Source organism: Equus caballus, chromosome 11, assembly GCF_041296265.1.
Source record: "Equus caballus isolate H_3958 breed thoroughbred chromosome 11, TB-T2T, whole genome shotgun sequence".
Taxonomy (NCBI): domain Eukaryota; kingdom Metazoa; phylum Chordata; class Mammalia; order Perissodactyla; family Equidae; genus Equus; species Equus caballus.
Genome location: NC_091694.1, coordinates 35772792 through 35793656, shown reverse-complemented (window position 1 = coordinate 35793656; position 20865 = coordinate 35772792). Strand labels below are relative to the sequence as shown.

General features: G+C 37.1%; 1 protein-coding gene across 1 annotated transcript in view; it reads right to left on the bottom strand.

Moving 5' to 3' along the window:
- USP32 (ubiquitin specific peptidase 32) overlaps window positions 1-20865 on the bottom strand; it is a 201966-nt gene that overhangs the window by 72485 nt on the left and 108616 nt on the right. The gene's annotated exons all lie outside the window — the stretch shown is intronic.

Genomic DNA, 20865 nt, shown 5'->3' with positions numbered 1-20865 from the left:
TTTGTAAATTCTCATTAAGTAGGCTGCTTAAATCCAAAGATAATAAACACTTGAGACATTAGTTTTTAGCTTCCCATATCACTTTTATCTGTATTCAGTTTGGGTAATTTTCAATCTCTATCTTGGATTTAAAGATTCTATATGCATATTCTCTCCAGGCTACACTGTAAATATCCTAATAGCAGGATCCATGCCTGATTCATCCTGTCAATATAGTAACTACTAACACATTCAATACTTATTAAATAAATGAAAAAGAAAATGATAAAACATGTTATAAGTAACAAAGTCAATAAATGACAGAGGAGGTAGAGTAGGATTAACAATGTGACAAGTAAAAGGGACATCACAAAAACATGAACATCTTTCTCTCCTCATTCATCAGAAGATAGGTTAAAAAATCACAGATAAGCTCCAACCATGATTATATTCTTTTTTTTTTTTTTCCTCCAAGGAACTAAAGTCAAGATTTAGAAAGCAAACAAGGTGAGTCCTTCCACTGCCCTAGCTTTCTGCCTGTAGTCACTTTCTAGATTTCAGCAAGGGAGGAGGAACCTAGGCAGTGAGGTTTCACTGAGTTAAGATGGGAAGCTGTAGTTCAGGGAGGTTCAGTAGCTGAAATTTGCAAGGAAAAATGCTAGAGAGGAAAGAGTTGTGCAAAGAAAAGAGCTCAAGAAATCTGCACAAGAGTCTTGTTGAGTTTTTGGCAGAATACTAAGCTGAGTATGCACAGAGTGAAATTCATGAGGCTGGGCTAGGAGATACCTAAGTTCTCACCAGCCAGAGTGGAGATACCTTGTTGAACACTGGGACATTCATAGACTCAGTGGGTTACACTTAACTAGTAGGAGAAAAACTAACTCTGGAGTAAAGGCTAATCCAGACTTGCCCCAACAAAGCTTTTTAAAAAAATCTTTGAGGGGCTGGCCCTGTGGCCAAGTTGTTAAGTTTGCATGCTCTGCTTCGGCAGCCCAGGGTTTTGCCAGTTTGGATCCTGGGTGCAGACATGGCACAGCTCATCAGCCCATGCTGAGGTAGCGTCCCACACAGCACAACCAGAAGGACCTACAACTAGAATATACAACTATGTACTGGGGGGCTTTGGGGAGAAGAAGAAGAAAAAGCAAAAACTCCTTGAAAATATCAAGCTTACCCACAAGTAACTGCCTATCACAACAAAGCAAATTTACTTTTTTAAAGGAAGACAACAGAATCCAATTAGCCATGTAACATTCACAATGTCTAGCATCCAAAAAAAAAAAATGAAACAAGAAGGAAAAAGTGATCCAAAACCAGGACAAAAATCAGTCAGTAGAAAAAGCCATAGAAATAACAGAGATGATGGAATTAGCAGACAAGGCTTTAAAACATCTATTATAGATATCTCAAAACTTTACGGAAAACTACAACCATATTGAGGAAATAAATTAAAACTATAAAAAGGTCACTGAACTTCAAGACTGAGCAACACAAACTATCCAAATGGAAGCATAAGGAAAAAAACAGGCAGAAAAAATTATTAGAATCTTAGTGACCTGCAAGACAATATCAAACTGTAACATACATGTTATTGGGGTCCCAGAAAGTGGTAGGGAGAAAATATGTGAAACAATAATAGCTAAAAATTTCCAAATTTGATGAAAATTATAATTCTACAGTTTCAGAAGTTCAATGAACCCTATGCAAGAGAGTGACGTCAGCATCATGGTGGAGTGACTCTTGCCTGGGACTCTCTCCCCTCCAACGTATACCAAAAAGGAGCAACCATATTCCAACAGAAAATACCCTAATAGCACAGGAATCCTTGGAGAATCATAGCAGCCAAACAACGGAGGGTGGAGAGGCTGGCACCCCCCTTGGAGGAGCTGGAACCGGGTAAGAGAGAACTTCGCTCCCTCCCCTAAAGTCTGGGATAGTGGCAGCAAGAGGCTCTGTGAGGGAAGGAGCACTGGAGGGGCCTTCCGTCCATGGGATTCGCCCAGGACTCCCTAGGGCCCTTGCAGCCTAGAGGGAAGCCCTCTAACAGGGCAAAAGCTTTCACATGGGGTGATCTCATCAAGCCAAGACCCCAGGAGACCAGATAGCAGTAGCAAGAGCTGAATGGGAAATGGGGCACTACATGCAGGAGAAAGTGCCCCCCCAACCCCCACCACCTGTGCCACGCTGCACCATGCCATCTCAGCTGAAGGTGGAGGGCTCACAATACATGGCTCTTGACTCCCATCCAGTGGCAATAGGCTGTAATAGGAACCGAATAATATCACAATGGGGAAAACCTGTTCCTCCAGCATCAGACAATGCATCAAATCTCCAGAACAGAGAAAAAATAAATACCCAGAATTCAGTCTTGAGGACTCAGAAATACGTAAACTAAACGACGATGAATTCAAAATAGCTATCGTCAAAAAACTCAAGGAGGTAAAAGAGAATATAGAGAGACAGTTCAACTAGTTCAGGAGCTACTTCACAAAAGAGATTGAAACTATAAAGAAGAATCAATCAGAAATACTAGAGATGAAAGACACAATGGAAGAGATAAAACAAAATACAGATTCCCTGAATACTTGGGTGGACATCATAGAGGAGGGAATGAGCATAATCGAAGATAGACATGTTGAATTGCTCCAGACAGAGGAGGAGAGAGAATTGAGACTAAAAAGAAATGAAGAAAGTCTCTGAGAGATATCTGACTCAATGAGGAAATGCAACATAAGAATTACAGGTATTCAAGAAGGTGAAGAGAAGGAGAATGGAGCAGAAAGTGTGCTCAAAGAAATAATAGCAGAGAATTTCCCAAATCAAGGTATGAGAGGGAAATGTGTGTGGAGGAAGCTCTCAGATCTCCTACATTTGTCAATGTAAAAAGACCTACTGGAAGGCATATAGTAGTAAAACTGGAAAAAATGAATGACAAAGAAAAAATACTCAGGGCAGTAAGGTAGAAGAAAATAACCCGCAAAGGAACCCATATCAGACTTTCAGCAGACTTCTCTGAAGAAACCTTACAAGCTAGGAGAGAATGGAATGACATATTCAAAACTTTAAAAGATAACAATCTTCAGCCAAAAATACTCTACCCAGCAGTAATATCCTTCAGATATGAGGGAGAAAGTAAATCTTTCCCAGACAAACAATGAACCCTGTGCAAGAAAAATTCAAAAGAAAACCAAACCAAAGCAAGTCACAAATAAATAGTTGATAAAAAGAAAATCTTAAAAGCAACAAGAGAAGGGAGAAAAAAATACATTACAAACAGTAGAACTAAGAGATAAGCAATGATTTCTCTTCAGAAACATGCGAGCCAGAAGACAATGGAGAAAAAAGTGTTGAAAGAAAAAAAAACCCTGTTAATCTCTAGTTCTATATCCTATGAAACTATCCTTCAAAAATAAAGGCAAAATGAAAAATGCTTTGGATAAACAAAGGCTCAAAGAATTTATCAATAGCAGAACTGCATCTTTTGAAAGGAATATTAAAGGACATTCTTCAGACTGAATAAAGTGATACCAGATGGAAATCAATATCCACACAAAGAAATGACAAAGACAGGAAATGCCTAGTCCTTAACTCCTATGGGGCTGACATCATTGATCATATCAGATTTTGGATGGAAGTTTGGTTGCAGCTTTGGTTATTTGAAAGTTGAGTTCAGATTTCTATTCAGGAGAGCTAGTTTTTGAAATTATGAGTCCCTAACTCAAGCGTGAAGCCTGCATACATCTTTATATATGTAATATTTTATTAGAACACAGTCATGCCATTTACTTACATATAGTTTATGGCTGCTAGTGTGTCACAATGGCAGAGTTGAGTAATTGTGACAGAGCCATATGGCCCACAAGTCTGAAATATTTATTATCTGCCTTTTTAAGAAAAAGCTTGCCAATCCCTGCATTAGACCTTGAAATAGCATGACTGCAAGACCTCAAGGCTGCAAGACTCCACAAAACGACAGCACCTCAGACCACAGAGGCATGAGACTGCAAGCCTTCAAGATTCTGAGACTTCAAAATGGTGATGACATAAAACTGCAAAATCAAAAGATCTCTTTTCACTTTTTAGCCTGCCCCAAATCTCAACAAAACTTCCACATGGGAGAATTACTGGGTAGAGAAGATTATCTTTGCATTTGGGGTTCTTTCAGATTCAAATATGAAACAAGTCTGGCTGGTTTCTCCTCATCCAAAAGTTTGGCTGGTTTCTTCTCAACCAAGCAAGGATTGTCCTGATACAGGCTCACTTCTCTGACAGCCTTACCCCCAATCTCAGCATCTGGCCTCAGATATGAAAGCACCCTACATCATTTGATCACCTAGGAAGGGTTTGTCCCTCTAGAGTTCAGTTTTGTTTGCTTTTTTTAAAGATTTCTTTGCATTGATACATCTTCAATGGCTTTGAAGAAGAGTATGCATGTTTGGTTTGTCAAAACTGACTATAGCAGAGCCATTTGAAAATGGAGTCATAGGTGCCTTCCAAAGAAACTGCCTTGCTGTCTTGAACCTTGGACTGGGGCAAACCGGAAACTGTTTTAGAGAAGCAATTGTTTGAGAGGTTAGCAGGTGAACAGACACCCTGATCAAAAAGACTGAGGATTGTGAACTTTCTCAAGATAGAATCAATCAATGTTTAGCCAAGCCTAGTTCGCTGCCTCCAACTCCAGTTAAAATTCTTTGTATTCAATTTCCCTTCTTTACCTTTAAAAGCCCCTGATTTTTGCTCCCTAGTGGGACACTATTTGGGTTTCTATCAGAATTTCTTCTCAGCAAACTGCAATTCTTGAGACCCCAATTAAACCTTTTGCTTCTCTTGTAGTTTATGCCTCTTACTCATTTTATGTGCTGATTTCAAGTTATTATGGTGAGAATGAAAGCCTTTCCTGTACTTCTACTTCCCAATATAAAGCAGAACCCTTCAATTATTACTTAACATGATTCTGAAAATTCTCATCAATGCAATAAGATATAAATATGAAGTATAATAGATAAGAAAAAGCAAGATTATTATCTTCATATAAGCAGAATGCATACCAAAAAACTCAAAGAGAAAACATTTACAAATTATAATTGGGTTAAAAAATCTGTAGGGGGGCCAGTCCATGGCCAAGTGGTTAAATTTGCAGGGTCCACTTCAGTGGCCCAGGGTTTCACCGGTTGAGATCCTGGGCACGGACATGGCGCCGCTCATCAAGTCATGCTGAGGCAGCATCCCACATGCCACAACTAGAAGGACCTACAATTAAAAAATATACAACTATGTACCGGGGGGCTTTGGGGAGAAAAAGGAAAAATAAAATCTTGGGGCTGGCCCCGTGGTCAAGTAGTTAAGTTTGCGCACTTTGCTTTGGCGGCCCAGGGTTTTGCTGGTTCGGATCCTGGGCATGGACATAGTACCACTCATCAAGCCATGCTGAGGTGGCATCCCACATGCCACAACTAGAAGGACCCACAGCTAAAAATATACAACTATGTACCAGGGGGCTTTGGGGAGAAAAATGAAAAATAAAAAAAAAAATCTTAAAAAAGAAAAAGAAAATCTTAAAAAAAAACCTGTAGGGATACAAAATAAATATACAAAAATCAATACTTTCCCTATCTAACATGTAAGAAAATATAAAAGAGGAAAAAGTGTATCAACGATAGCAATTCCCCGCTAGAAACAAATATCTAAAAATAAACATTAAGGAATAAGTCAGATCATTACGAAGAAAATTTTATAAATAATATTAAAGATTTAAATAAATGAAGAAGACTATCATGCCCTAAACAGGACCTTGATAGAAGCATACCATGGACTTAAACAGAGTGGTTATGGAAGATCACACTATAGAAGGGTGACATATGAGCAAAGACCTAAAGGAGGCAAGGGGGAAATCATGGAGAAGAAACATTCTAGACAGAGAGAAGAAGGACAGAGGACTCAAGATGAAAGCATGCCTAGCAAGCTCAAGGGAGAGAAAGATCAGTGGCTGAAGTAGACTTTCTGAGGGGAGAATAACAAGAGGGTAGTAGTAGGAAATAAAGCCAGAAAGAAAATGGGGGTCAGATTATATAGGCCATTATAAGGACTTTGGTTTTATGCGAAATTGTGAACCACTGGAGGCTATGAAGAAGAGGAGTGACATGGTCTAACCCACAGGATCACTCTTGAATGCTGAGTTGAGAACAGCCTGGTGGGCAGCAAGAACACAAGCAGGAAGACCAGTCAGGCATTTAATAAAAAGTTAAAATCATCAATATACACAATTAAAAGCATTAAAATCACAACAGATTAACAAGTACAAGACAGGCAATTCATAAAACCAGGGAGAAAAAGTTTAATTTCATTAATAATGAAAAATCATTTGAAAAGAAAAATGTAAACAGAATCATGCTTCAAAACTTTTCAACATTCTTCCTCAAGATATCTGCATGGCTATTCCCACAACTCCTTCAGATCCTTACTCAAATGTCACATTCTCAGACCATCCAAACTATACCCCTTCCAATGACACTCCTCCATCCCTCTTCTTTGTTTTACTTTGCTCCCTAACACTTATCAACATCTGGCATAATTTACTTATTTGTTTTATTGGTTGTCTCCCCCAACTAGAACATATGCTCCTTGAGGGCAGGTTTTTTGGTTTGTTTTATTCATTGCTATATTCTAACACTTAGAATAATACCTGGTACATTTTAAGCACTCAAAAAATATTTTTTTAATGAACAATATACATATGTTAGGAGCTCAACAAATAATTCTTATTTGTTCATTATACACACACATACACGTATAAGGTATAGGTGCGTGTTCGTTTATTTTCAGGATAATGTTAACTATGATAAAAGATAAAGATTGGTATTAGTAGTGAACCTTGGCCTCCAATAACTTACAGGTTACCTGGGAAGACAAGAACAATGTTCTCTAAATTTTCAGTGCCTTCAAAGCATTCATTCATACTCTATTCCTCAGCAGTTTTAATAAAAATTTTGGGGGAAAACTTTTCTCCTCATCAGCAAGATATCTAAGATACTCAACAATACATATATCTGTATTGTATTTGTACAAGTACTAGAGTCATAAAAAGTGGTGAATAAATGAAAACATATATTCCACCAACTTCCATAAAATTTTAAGAGAAATTATATTCCTTTTGCTTGACCTTCAAGGGGCTCCCAGGATTTAATGTTTCTCTATCTTTCCTTCCTACCACCTACTCTGCCCTGACACTCATTAAGTCTAAAACCTAAAAGAGAGGTTTTTACTTAAAGGACCTAAAAGTGAAATTCTTTTGAAAGCAAAACATAAAAATGAAAAAAAGAAATCCTGTACTGGGAATACAAAATTTTGTACACATTACCCCACATCAGTAGATGGAGGCACTGAGATTTTCACAAAGATACTGTTCTAATCTATTCTAAAGTAGAAGGAAAAGTTCATGGGAATGCCTACATCTGCTATAGCTAAAAACAAAAAAGGCCTTGACAATAAGTACCTGGGGTCAAGTATACTCATACTAACTAATCCTCATTTTACAAAGAAGAATGCTCTCCTGGAAAGTTCTGGATTTGGCTATCCCTAGAATTGTCCTCTTAATGATCCACAAAAACTATGAAAAGAGATTACAAGAGTGATAATGAAGTTACTCCACACTTTTGGCATTTAAAGGGAACTACTAATTACTTATTAATTACTAAAAGTAATTATAAACAACTGAGTCACATGGTTATAAAATTTTAAGAAGTAAAAAATAGAAATACTAATAATACTAGTTTAACTTTCAAAATTGTATTGCTTGTTTTTATTAGACTAGTAATACATTTTGTTGCATGAAAAACATTAAAAGTGTAGATAATCAAAAAAAGGAAAAAGAAAACATATAACTGCATGTCTTCGTATAACCGTAATCAGAGTAGTACATGTATTTAATTGAATGTCACCTGGGTTGTTTGGGAACATTATTTCCAATACTTTTATTCTATCATCTATACCATTGTATGATTTCTCAGATTACACAAAATCCTAGTTAATGGTTTTAAATATTCAATGAGGTAAATTCATTTCTTTTCTTTTCTTTTTTTTTTTGAAGATTAGCCCTGAGCTAACTACTGCCAGTCCTCCTCTTTTTGCTGAGGAAGCCTGGCCCTGAGCTAACATCGTGCCCATTTTCCTCTACTTTATATGTGGGACGCCTACCACAGCATGGCGTGCCAAGGGGTGCCATGTCTGCACCCGGGATCCGAATCAGCGAACCCCGGGCCGGCGAGAAGCTGAACGTGCGAACTTAACCGCTGTGCCACCAGGCCAGCCCCTCATTTCTTAAATTTTACAGGAAAATCATCAAGAAAAGATAAAATCTTCATACAAGACCACACATTGTCATATATTATTTCTTTTTTAACCAAATAACAAATATACTGCATTCAATACTACATTGTAACCTCCTAATGAATCAATCTGTGCAAAGGTCCAATTACTTCAGAATTGGAACCAATTTTAAAAATATACAAAGCTTCTACACAAGCATGTAGCTTTCTTTTTTTAAAACAAAGTACCTACTTCAAATACCTAGATAACCGAATTTACCGAAATTTTAAAATTTTAGCAATAGGGAGAGTAATCAATTGCAGGAGTCTGATATATAAATCAAGATAGCATTACTGTCTCCTTTTCCTAAATAAGATGTCTGTTTACTCCATTTATGATATGAAAGAGAAAGAAAGAGAAATCTCTTCTGCTTCTCCAGAGAAACTACCTTCTCAAATTCTAAACTTACTGCCAAGTAGTAGATCTGCATATAAAAAGTCTGACCCTGAAACAAAAAGAGGAAGACAGTAGCCTCAACAGAAACTATGTTCTTATTTCTATACTTCTAGGTACTGGGCATATAATGGGTGCTCAATAAATACTTTTGATTAATTGGTGGTTCCATAATACACTAAATTAGCACACACAAAAATCACATCAACTGCCTGCCCAATTTTTTTAACCTTTGAAAACTAAGTTTATTATTATTCTTAAAAAAAACAATTTCTTGGCTGAAGGAGAAATGTGGAAAGACAAGTAGAACATACTCAGAAGAAAAAAATGATCAGATTGGCTATGGTCACCAATTAAAACCATGCTTTAGAGCTCCCTTTTAAGCTCATGTGATCTGTTCATTTTTTGGTTATAGACTGCAATTCATTAATCAAATAGTTGCCAAAAGTAAATTATATGTATTATGTTATTATCACCCAAACTTTTTCCTTGCATTGGCAGCTGAATTACTGGGAAGAAGGCAGGCAACTAATCATATTTTCACTTGAAGAAGTTACAGATAATCACAGTAGTTACTCTATTTGCAATTCATAAATCAATACCAAAACTTATATTTCACTAGCTAAATAGGAATGAATTTATCACTCACCTATAGGTATAATTTTTTCTGGTTCACAACAGCGGCATACCATATTCCCAACATTCTAAATAGTTCTTGGCCTGCACTTTGGGCCATCTTAATCAAGTCCCACCTTACTGGAGGCTCCAGTTGCAGAAATAGCTCTTTAATGCCAGAATTGGACGCTCATAAAAAAAAGTCAGGCAAAATATCCAAGTATTTTCAAACAGTGACACAGTTTTTTTTAACATTTTTGAAGAAGCAACCTGTTCTCAAAAGCAATGACCTTCTGAGATCTACTTAAAATGGCTGTAAGCCTTACATCATTTACAACCAGATAAGAGGATAATGAGGGAGGGACGTGCAGATTCACTAGGCGGTTTATGGTCTAAGAATCACTGAAGTACTTTTTTTCTTATTGAAAGAAGGTTTTAACACTGCAAACTAAATGCGGCAAGGGAATATAATAATATACAAATTTTTAGCTGAGATAATAAATGCTAAATTTGAGTAAATATGATAAGAAAAATAAGCAAAATGAGTTCCATGGCCCTAAAATTAGCGAAAAATACTACATTAATTACCTCAGAATTCAGATTCTACTACTTAAAAGAAATCATTGAGTTAGCAGGCTTATTTGCACTTAAGATACATTCTATGGAAACTCCAAAAACTCTTTCTTGGTTTATTTAAAAACATATTTACCAGAAAGAATGATTCCAGCTCAACACAAGGGTGACATAAGGGAAGCCATAGCAGAAAAGAAACCATATCGTAACTTTGAATGATCTGACCAACTAACCCAGCTGGATATGCACCCTCCAAGGGATAAACATGCTCTATAGATTTTATGGCCCCTCCCAGCAGCAATAAGTCAATAACTTTGTCCTTTTGAGTTCCTTAGGAATGTGATGACCCCTGGGCAGAGAGTCTATGTTGACAGCCACCAATGACAACTGAAAGATCTGGTGTGGTGACTCTGGCTATTCCTTATAATTAAATTAGGGGTCAAATGTGTTTCTAAATTCATCTCTAAACTGTCTGCATCAGTGACTTGACAACTGCCTCTCCAGAGTCACAGTGGCAAAACACTAGTGACACTGTTTCATTCGATGGTCCTCCCACGCCGACCCCATTCAGCAGGAAGTAGCCAGACAGACAATAACGACCCTGTTGCTGTTACCAGCATATGATTATACTAAATTACAACTAACAATGGGGAGTTGTTGGCGTGACTCATATAAACAGTAATCTTTACTATACATATTAAAGATTTTGTTCTTATCCTTAAACTAAAGGGCATTGCTCCGGGTCTCTGAAACATATCCAGTAAACCAAAAGATTATTAGGAACTAAGACCAAATGTCTGCCCCACCCAGAGACCAGTCTCCTATATAACTGACCTGTAGTCTCTGTTCTGTAAGATGTTCCTTCAGATGTTAGTCAGCCATCTTCACCCTTGCTAGCAAGCTGAAATAAAACCCTCCTCTTGCCACCTTGCCTCTCGACTATCGGTATGTCTTACAGCAGGCAGACGACCCCCACCTTGGGTGGTAACAAGAAGAGGCACACATATTCTCTTCCAAATAATACAGCTAAATTCTATGAAAATATGATCAATGTGAATCAGTTCTTAAAATCATAGTTGTTTTATTACCTATTTCACTGTTGGTAAATAGGCAATCATTTAGTGATCTTGCCTGGATCAAATGAAATTAATTATTGAAGAGAAATAAAAAATAATCATTTGTAAATATCCCAAGGGGGAAAAAAGGAAATCAGAAAAGCGAATCTGCAAGATTGTCTGAAGTGAGTCTAAAGAAGATGACTCACCACAACCACAACTACCACATGACCAACTCAAGCTACTCATAAAAGAGTAAAGAATAAAATAACTCAATAAAGTCTCTTCAAGTCCTAAAATGATAATAAGCATGCACTCCCAATTTTGGCACCTATTAGCCATTTGATCTTGAGAAAGTTTCTTTAATTTCTCATAGCCTTGGTTTCCTCATTTTTAGAATGGAGAGAAAATGAACCTCAGAGATAGCACAAGGATTAAAAGAGATAATATACACGGAATACAGTGCCTTCTCTAGTAAGCACTCAATCTGCATGGGTAAGTGGAACCTTCCACAGGCCAAAGTATTTTGGAAAAAAAACCCCAAAAAGTACAGGAGCTATAGTCAAATATCATTTACTATTCTGCAAACATTTAATAAAAATATGTTATGTGCCTGACATTGTGCTAAAAAACTAAGATACGATTGTAAACAGAACTATGTTTAGATTCTAGTAAAGTGAAAACTGATCATTTTAATCTAGTGTGAAAAGTACAATGAAGGAACAGACAGCATTTTTAGGGAGCACGTAAGCAGCTAGGTCCTGGAGGTCTTGATACTTAAAGAGGTACATGCAGAACATCTAAGGGTTGACCAGGGAAAGGAAAAGGAGTGTGGCAGAAGAAGGACATTAGAGGCAAAAGAGCATGTGTAGAAGGCTGTAGGCAAGATAGGTAGTAACAGGACTGAAAAACAAAAACAAAACCCAACTGTTGCATTCTGCTATAATTAAAAAACAAGGAAAAGGATATCCTACGGAAGGATTTATGCCATGGATCCAAGATAAAAGAAAAAAACAAGAAAGAACTTTACTTCCCAGTGAGTGACAAAAAGTATTAAAGATGACAGCTTAACCTAGAACTAGTAGGCAGTTCGGTCAGAATGTAGACATTTCAAAGGTTAGCATCTAAAGAACGAGCCTTTCAACTCAAACAGAGAGCTGCCAGATTGTGTTTGGCTAGGACCACGAATGTACAGTAGTAAGGGATGGGATACACTGATCTACATTTGTGAAGAGCTGATTAAAATGAATTACACTTTGAGTTTATAGTCTGTTTCCAAATTCCAACACTATGTGGTGCTAAATAATCACGAACAAAATGGATGGGGATGGGTAACACGAGAAAAATCCAAGGACTAGGGTGTGGTCTTAGAAAAGTAGACTCTTCTCTCAGATATCAAAAAAAAGAATGTAATAACACCTTTACTAACCTATTTCAAACATTTAATCATATAGAACATGTTTATGCTCTCTATACACGTTCTCCAACTGTGAACATCATCAAAATTTTCAGCATCATCGCAAATATTCTTTCTGTCTATCCATCTAGCTCCAGTACAAATGGCTTTAAAAAATAATTTGTCATTAAAAACACTGCATACACTCAACAAAAAAAATTTTTTTAAGAAATCTAATCTTAGGGGGCTGGCCCCGTGGCCGAGTGGTTAAGTTCGCGCACTCCGCTGCAGGCGGCCCAGTGTTTCGTTGGTTCGAATCCTGGGCGCGGACATGGCACTGCTCATCAAACCACGCTGAGGCAGCGTCCCACATGCCACAACTAGAAGAACCCACAACGAAGAATACACAACTATGTACTGTGGGGCTTTGGGGAGAAAAAGGAAAAAAATAAAATCTTTAAAAAAAAAAGAAATCTAATCTTAGGTATTTAAATAGCAAATTATGATAGAAAAATATAACAGTCTTGATAAAAATTTGGTTAAGATCTACTCAAGATAAAAGCTTGAACTTTGGGCTAAAGTTCTAATTCAATTTCTTAAATTTAAGTAAAAGGTAAGGTAACAATAGTTTAGAATTTGCAGTTTTGAAAAATGTACTTGCTATGACAAAATCCAAAGTCTTGTTTAAATCAAATCAATTAATTATTCTAACTCTGTACTGAATACAAATAACTCCCCAGTTTCATCTTTGATTTACATAAAAGAAAACAAGATTTGATTAAATAGGGTAGCGTGTTCGACATACTGTGACTTCAAATTTCACACTATAATTGTATGTGAAAAAGTAATTAAAGGCATCTGCACTCTAATATAAACGCTATTTACAAGTGAAAAATTGTAATCCTTTTTGTTTCCTAGATACCTTGGCTCATTACACAAATTTAAATGGAGTCACTGATGCTTTAAAATAAATATTTTCTACCTACTTACAAATTAGTTAATAATGTTTTCTATTTTTGTCACAAGTTTCCACCTTCCTAACACATTATTTGAAAAGTTTAACATGACAAATATTCTTTGAGTGGAAGAGCCTGCAAAGACAGCAATAATGAACTCCTTAGCCAGAAAGCTGAGAATTTATAGATAATTTGATAAATCACAGTCATCAAAATGTAAACTTGCCCATGTCAGAATTTCTGTAAGAAATTTAGCAGTAATTCTGACTTTGTAGTAATGCTTTCATAGTAAGGCCCACTAAGAAAGCAGCAGTTTGCTAAAGCTAGTAGCAATGGAGTTGTCTGTTGCACCAGTTTATTTTGGTTCTTTATTTTTATTTTTTTAGTGAGTTCGTAATAGTTTACAACATTGTGAAATTTCATTTGTACATTACTTCTCTGTCACCGTATAAGTGCTCCCCTTTAACCACTGTGTCCACCCCCACCCCCCTTCCCCTGGTAACCACTGAACTGTTCTCCTTGTCTGTGCGTTTATCTTCTACATATGAATGAAATCATCTGGTGTTTGTCTTTCTCCATCTGGCTTATTTTGTTTAACGTAACCCTCCAGGTCCATCCATGTTGTTGTGAATGGGACAATTTTTTCTTTTTTTATGGCCGAGTAGTATTCCATTGTATATATATACTACATCTTCTTTACCCAATCATTGCTTCATGGGCACTTGGGTTGCTTCCATGTCTTGGCTAATGAGAATAATGCTGCAATGAACATAGGGGTGCATAAGTCACTTTGAATGGTTGATTTCAAACTCTTTGGACAGATACCCAGTAGTGGGACAGCAGGGTGAAATGGTATTTCTATTTTTAGTTTTTTGAGAAATCTCCATGCTGTTTTCCATAGTGGCTGCACCAGTGTGCATTCCCACCAGCAGTGTATGAGGGTTCCCTTTTCTCTACAGCCTGCCCAGCATTTGTTATTTTTTGTCCTAGTCATTATAGCCATTCTAACGGGCATAAGGTGATAACATAGTTTTGATCTGTATTTCCCTAATGATTAGTGATATTGAAGATCTTTTCATGTGCCTATTGGCCATCTGTATATCTTCTTTGGAGAAATGTCTGCTCATATCCTCTGCCAATTTTTTGATCAGATTGCTTGTTTTTTTGTTCATTTGTGTGAGTTCTTTACATATGATAGAGATTAACCCCTTGTTAGATATATGATTTGCAAATATTTTCCCCCACCTGGTGGGTTGTCTTCTTGTTTTGATCCTGGTTTCCTTTGCCTTGCAGAAGCTCTTTAGTCTGATGAAGTCCTCCTTGTTTATTTTTTCTTTTATTTCCCTTGTCTGAGAAGACATGGTATTCGAGAAGATCCTTTTAAGATGGATGTCAAAGAGTGTACTACCTACATTTTCTTCCAGAAGTTTTATGGTTTCAGGTCTCACCTTCAAGTCTTTAATCCATTTTGAGTCTATTTTTGTGTATGGTGTAAGACAGTGGTCTACTTTCATTCTTTTGCTTGTGGCTGCCTAGTTTTACCAACACTATTTATTGAAGAAGCTATCTTTTCTCCATTGTAAGTTCTTACCACCTTTGTCAAAGATTAGCTTTCTGTAGATGTAGGTTTTATTTCTGGGGTTTCAATTCTGTTCCATCAATTGGTGTGCCTCTGTTTGTACCAGCACCACACTGTTTTGATTACTATAGCTTTGTAGTACATTTTGAAGCCAGGGATTGTGATGCCTCCAGCTTTGTTCTTTTTTCTTGGGATTGCTTCAGCTATTCAGGGCCTTTTGTTGCCCCATACGAATTTTAGGATTCTTTGTTCTATTTTTGTGAAGAACGTTATTGGCATTCTGATTGGGATTGCATTGAATCTGTAGATAGCTTTGGGTAGTATGGACATTTCAACTATGTTTATTCTTCCAATCCATGTGCGTGGAATATCCTTCCATTTCTTTATGTCATCACTGATTTATTTCAATAATGGCTTATAGTTTTCATTGTAGAGATCTTTTATCTCCTTGGTTAGATTTATTCCTAGATATCATACTCTTTTTGTTGTAATTGTAAATGGGATTGTATTCTTGAGTTCTTTTTCTGTAAGTTCGTTATTAGAATATAGAAATGCAAGTGATTTTTGTAAGCTGATTTTGTATCCTGCAACTTTACTGTAGTTGTTGATTACTTGTAATAGTTTTCCAATGGATTCTTTAGGGTTTTCTAAATATAAGATCATGTCATCTGCAAACAGTGAGAATTTCATTTCTTCATTTCCTATTTGGATTCCTTTTATTCCTTTTTCTCACCTAATTGCTCCGGCTAAAACCTCTAGTACAGTGTTGAATAAGAGCAGTGACAGTGGGCACCCTTGTCTTGTTCCTGTTCTCAGAGGGATGGCTTTCTGTTTTTCCCCATTGAGTATGATGTTGGATGTGGGTTTATCATATATGGTCTTTATTATGTTGAGGTAATTTCCTTCTATCCCCATTTTGTTGAGTTTTTATCATAAATGGTTGCTGGATCTTGTCAGATGCTTTCTCTGCGTCTATTGAGATGATCATGTGGTATTTATTCCTCATTTTCTTAATCTGATGTATCACATGGGTTGATTTGCAGATGCTGAACCATGCCTGTGTCCCTGGTATAAATCTCACTTGATCATGATGTATGATCTTTTTGACATATTGCGGTATTTAGGGTGCCAATATTTTGTTGAGGTTTTTGCATCTATGTTCATCAGTGATATCAGCCTGTAGTTTTCCTTTTTTGTGTTGTCCTTGTCAGGTTTTGGTATCAGGGTGATATTGGTCTCATAGAATGTGTTAAGAAGTATTCCATCTTCCCTAATTTTCTGGAATAGTTTGAGAAGGATAGGTATTAAATCCTCTTTGAATGTTTGGTAGAATTCATCAGGGAAGCAGTCTGGTCCTGGACTTTTCTTTTTGGGATGTTTTTGATTACTGTTTCAATCTCTTTACTTGTGATCGGTCTATTCAGATTATCCATTTCTTCTTGGTTCAGCTTTGGGAGGTTGTATGAGTCTAAGAATTTATCCATTTCCTCTAGATTGCCCAGCTTGTTGGCATATAGCTTTTCATAGTATTCTCTTATAGTCCTTCATATTTCTGTGGTATTCATTGTAATTTTTCCTCTTTCACTTCTAATTTTATTTATCTGAACCTTCTCTCCTTTGTCTTTGTAAGTCTGGCTAGGGGTTTGTCAATTTTGTTTATCTTCTCGAAGAACCGGCTCTTTCTTTCATTGATCCTTTCTACTGCCTTTTTTGTTTCAGTTGCATTTATCTCTGCTCTGATTTTTATTATTTCCCTCCTTCTGCTGACTTTGGGCTTTGTTTGTTATTCTTTTTCTAATTCAGCTAGGTGTAGTTTGAGATTCCTTATTTGGGATTTTTCTTGTTTAAGGTGAGCCAGTATCGTGATGAATTTCCATCTTAGTACCACGCTTGCTGCATCCCATATGAGTTGGTATGTATGTTTTCATCTTCATTTGTCTCTAGATATTTTTTTATTTCTCATTTAATTTCTTTAATGATCCATTGGTTGTTCAGTAGCATGTTGTTTAGTCTCCATATCTTTGTCCCTTTCTCAGGTTTTTTCTTGTAATTAATTTCCAGTTTCACAGCATTGTGGTTGGAAAAGATTCTTGTTATTATTTCAATCTTCTTAAATTTATTGAGGTTTGCCTTGTTTCCCAACATATGGTGTATTCTTGAGAATGTTCCATGTGCACTTGAGAAGAATGTATATTTTGCTGGTTTTGGGTGGAGTGTTCTATACGTATCTTTTAAGTCCATCTGGTCTAGATTTTTATTTGATTCCACTGTTTCCTTGTTAACTTTCTGTCTGGATGATTTATCCACTGATGTGACAGGAGTGTTGAGGTTTCCTACTATTATTGTGTTGTTGTTAATACTGCCTTTTAGGTTTGTTAGTAGTTGCCTTATGTACTTTGGTGCTCCAGTGTTAGGTGCATACATGTTTATAAGCATTATGTCTTCTTGGTGGATGTTCCTTTCATCATTATATACTGCCCCTCTTTGTCTCTCTTTCCTGTCTTATCTTGAAGTCTATTTTGTCTGATATAAGTATTGAGACACCTGCTTTGTTTTGTTTGCCATTAGCTTGGAGCATCCTCTTCCATCCCTTCACTCTGAGCCTGTGTTTGTCATTTGAGCTGAGATGTGTCTCCTGAAGGCAGCACGTTGTTAGGTCTTGTTCTTTAATCCATCTAGCCACTCTTTTTATTGGAGAATTCAATCCATTTACACTTAGAGTCATTATTGATATATGAGGACTTAATGCTGCCATTTCATCGCTTGTCTTCTGGTTCTCCTGCATTTCCTTTGTTTCTCGTCCCATGTATTTTGGACTACCAATTTGGTTAGGTAGTTTTTTATGCTGGATTTCTTAGTTTTCTCCTTATTTATTATTTGTGACTCTGATCCACTTTTTTGTTCAGTGGTTACCATGAGATTTGTGTGCAAAATCTCACAGATGAGATAGTCCATTTTCTGACGTCCTCTTACTTCTTAGACTAAACCTGTTCAGTCCCTTTCCTCTTCCTCTCCCAAGTTGTTTTTGTCACGTCTTATTCTATCTTATGCTGTGAGTCTATGCTTAAAATGACAAGATTATCTTTGTTTTTGGTGTTTTTCTTCCTTTTATCTCTAATGTTTTACCTGAGTATTTGCTAACCTGTTCTGCTGGATAGCTCCAATTTTCTGATTTTGTCTACCTATTTATCTCCTTACTCAGAGCTTTGTAACCCCTTTCTTCTTTTTTTTTTCCCAGGTATGAGGGGCTTCTTGAGGATTTCTTGTACAGGGAGGTCTTGTGGCAATGAACTCCCATAGCTTTTGTTTATCTGGGAAAGTTTTTATTTCTCCATCATATCCGAAGGATATTTTCACTGGATGAATATTCTTGGCTGAAAGTTTTTGTCTTTCAAAGATCTGAATATACCATTCCACTCTCTCCAAGTTTGTAAGGTTTCTGCTGAGAAATACACTGAAAACCTGATAGGGGTTCTTTTCTAAATTATTTTCTTCTGCCTTGCTGCTCTTAGTATTTTTTCTTTGTCGCTGACTTTCGCCGGCCTCACTACTATATGTCTTGCAGTAGGTCTCTTTACATTGACGTAGTTAGATCTGGTGGCCTCTTTCACGTGGATTTCCATCTCCTTCCCCAGGTTTGGGATGCATATTCTTATAAAGCACCTATTCTATACCAGGCACAGGGCTGAGTCCTTTAAAAAAAAGTATAATTTCATGTACTCCTGAAGGGTGCATAGTATGTCACCCCAAATATGCCACTTTGGTATAAAGATTATTTTGAGTTGAAGACAATTAAGACGATGCAGACACCAGAAAAGCTCTCTGCCCTTCTCCTATTTGCCTAATTTGTAAAAGTGTCTTCCCTACCCCTCTACCAGGAAGGACAGAAGTTAATCACCAGAGACAACCCTATTTCCTTATCAACCTGGAGATAGCATTAGAGAAATGAATCTACATAACAAACCTTATTAACCAGCCCTATTTACCATTAATTTCCACATATATTTGCCTTTCTAAAACCTGCCACTCCCAGAAGTTCAAAGTCCTTTTCCTTCGTCTTGTCAATTCCCCACAAAATTACTGTTCTTTGTTAAGATGCTAGTTAGGCTAAAGTTCATGTTTCAAAACTACATGAAACTACATGTTTCAAAAGCCAAAGAAGAAGAGAATTTCAAGAAAACTGAATGGTCAATAGTGCTAAAGCGTTGCAGATATTAGAAGGCACCATGACCCTAAGAAGAAACCACTCAGTTTAGAAATTAGGTCATTATTGCAGGTGAAACAATGCATCTACATTAATGTGTTTTAAATAATTCAAGATAAATATTTTTTAACAGGCTAAGGCATCGTAACTTTATTTTTTTATTATTTTTTTTTTTTCTGAGGAAGATCAGCCCTGAGCTAACATCTGCCAATCTTCTCTTTTTGCTGAGGAAGACTAGCCCTGAGCTAACATCCATGCCCATCTTCCTTTACTTTATATGTGGGACGCCTACCACAGCATGGCTTGATGAGCAGTGCCATGTCTGCACCCAGGATGTGAACTGGCAGACCCAAGGCCACCAAAGTGGAACGTGCGCACTTAACCGCTGTGCCATCGGGCCAGCCCCACATTGTAACTTTAGATACTATTAAAAATCCAAAAATCTTCCCAACTGATAAACAACTAAATAGAAAAGATCATTTTCAAATAAAAATGGAGCCACATAATGAGATAACATTTTGAAAATTATTTTGACTGATTAAACTTAAATGTCTGTAATCTTTAATAATACAGTTCTTTCAAAAACAAGCAATGAGCAGTATTTGCATTTGGAAAGTTCTGTTAGAACTAATGTAACTTCAAGCAACTGACAAAGACTCTCTCCTTGACCAAACTCTAGTCTCACTCCTCTGAGCCCTCTTCTCCAGTAGGCCTCAAATTTGGTCCCCATTTTGTCTTTGGCCTGCTCAGCCCAGTCTTAGCAAAGAATCCTGCTAAGTCATCACCCTTGATATCTAATCAAGTTCCTCAAACCTCATCTTTGATGAGTAAGTCCTTAGCCTACCTTTAGCAAGAATCCCCCTAACCTTGTGTTGCCTTAGTAATTTTCCTCCACTGACCCCTTTACCCTGCTTCTTGGTTATAAATTCCCACTTGTCATTGTTATATTTGGAGTTAAGACCTATCTCTCTCCCCTATTGCAATACACTACTGCAAAGTCTTGAATAAAGCCTTCCTTGCCACTATCAGAATAATATTTTCTTTAACATAAGTCCTTCAGTGAAGCAGCCACACTCTTGGCCAATACTAACAGAAAAATAATTTACCATACACTCACAAATGAAAGCAAAAGTTCAGCAGAACATCCATAAGACTGACAACTTAAATTTTTTTTTTAAAGATTTCATTTTTCCTTTTTCTCCCCAAAGCTCCCTGGTACATAGGTGCATATGTTTAGTTGCGGGTCCTTCTAATTGTGGCATGTGGCATGCCGCCTCAGCATGGCCTGATGAGCAGTGCCATGTCCACACCCAGAAGCCTAACCAGCGAAATCCTGGGCTGACAAAGTGGAGCACACGAACTTAACCACTTCGCCACAGGGCCAGCCCCTGACAACTTAAATATTAATGTAAGTTAGAAACAGCTTAGAGTAAGTATAAAAAGATTCTCTAGTTTTTTGTGCAAAACAATTTTTTTAAAAAGGCTTTCTTGAGGCTGGCCCAGTGGCGTAGTGGTTGGGTTCACACACTCGACTTCAGTGGCCCAGGGTTCGTGGGTTCAGATTCCAGGCACAGACCTGTGCACCACTCATCAAGCCATGCTGTAGGAGCATCCCACATACAAAAAATGGAGGACGAATGCCACAGATGTTAACTCAGTGACAATCTTCCTCAAGCAAAAAGAAGAAGATTGAGAACAGATGTTAGCTCAGAGCCAGTCTTCCCCATCAAAAAAATAAATAAATAAAATAA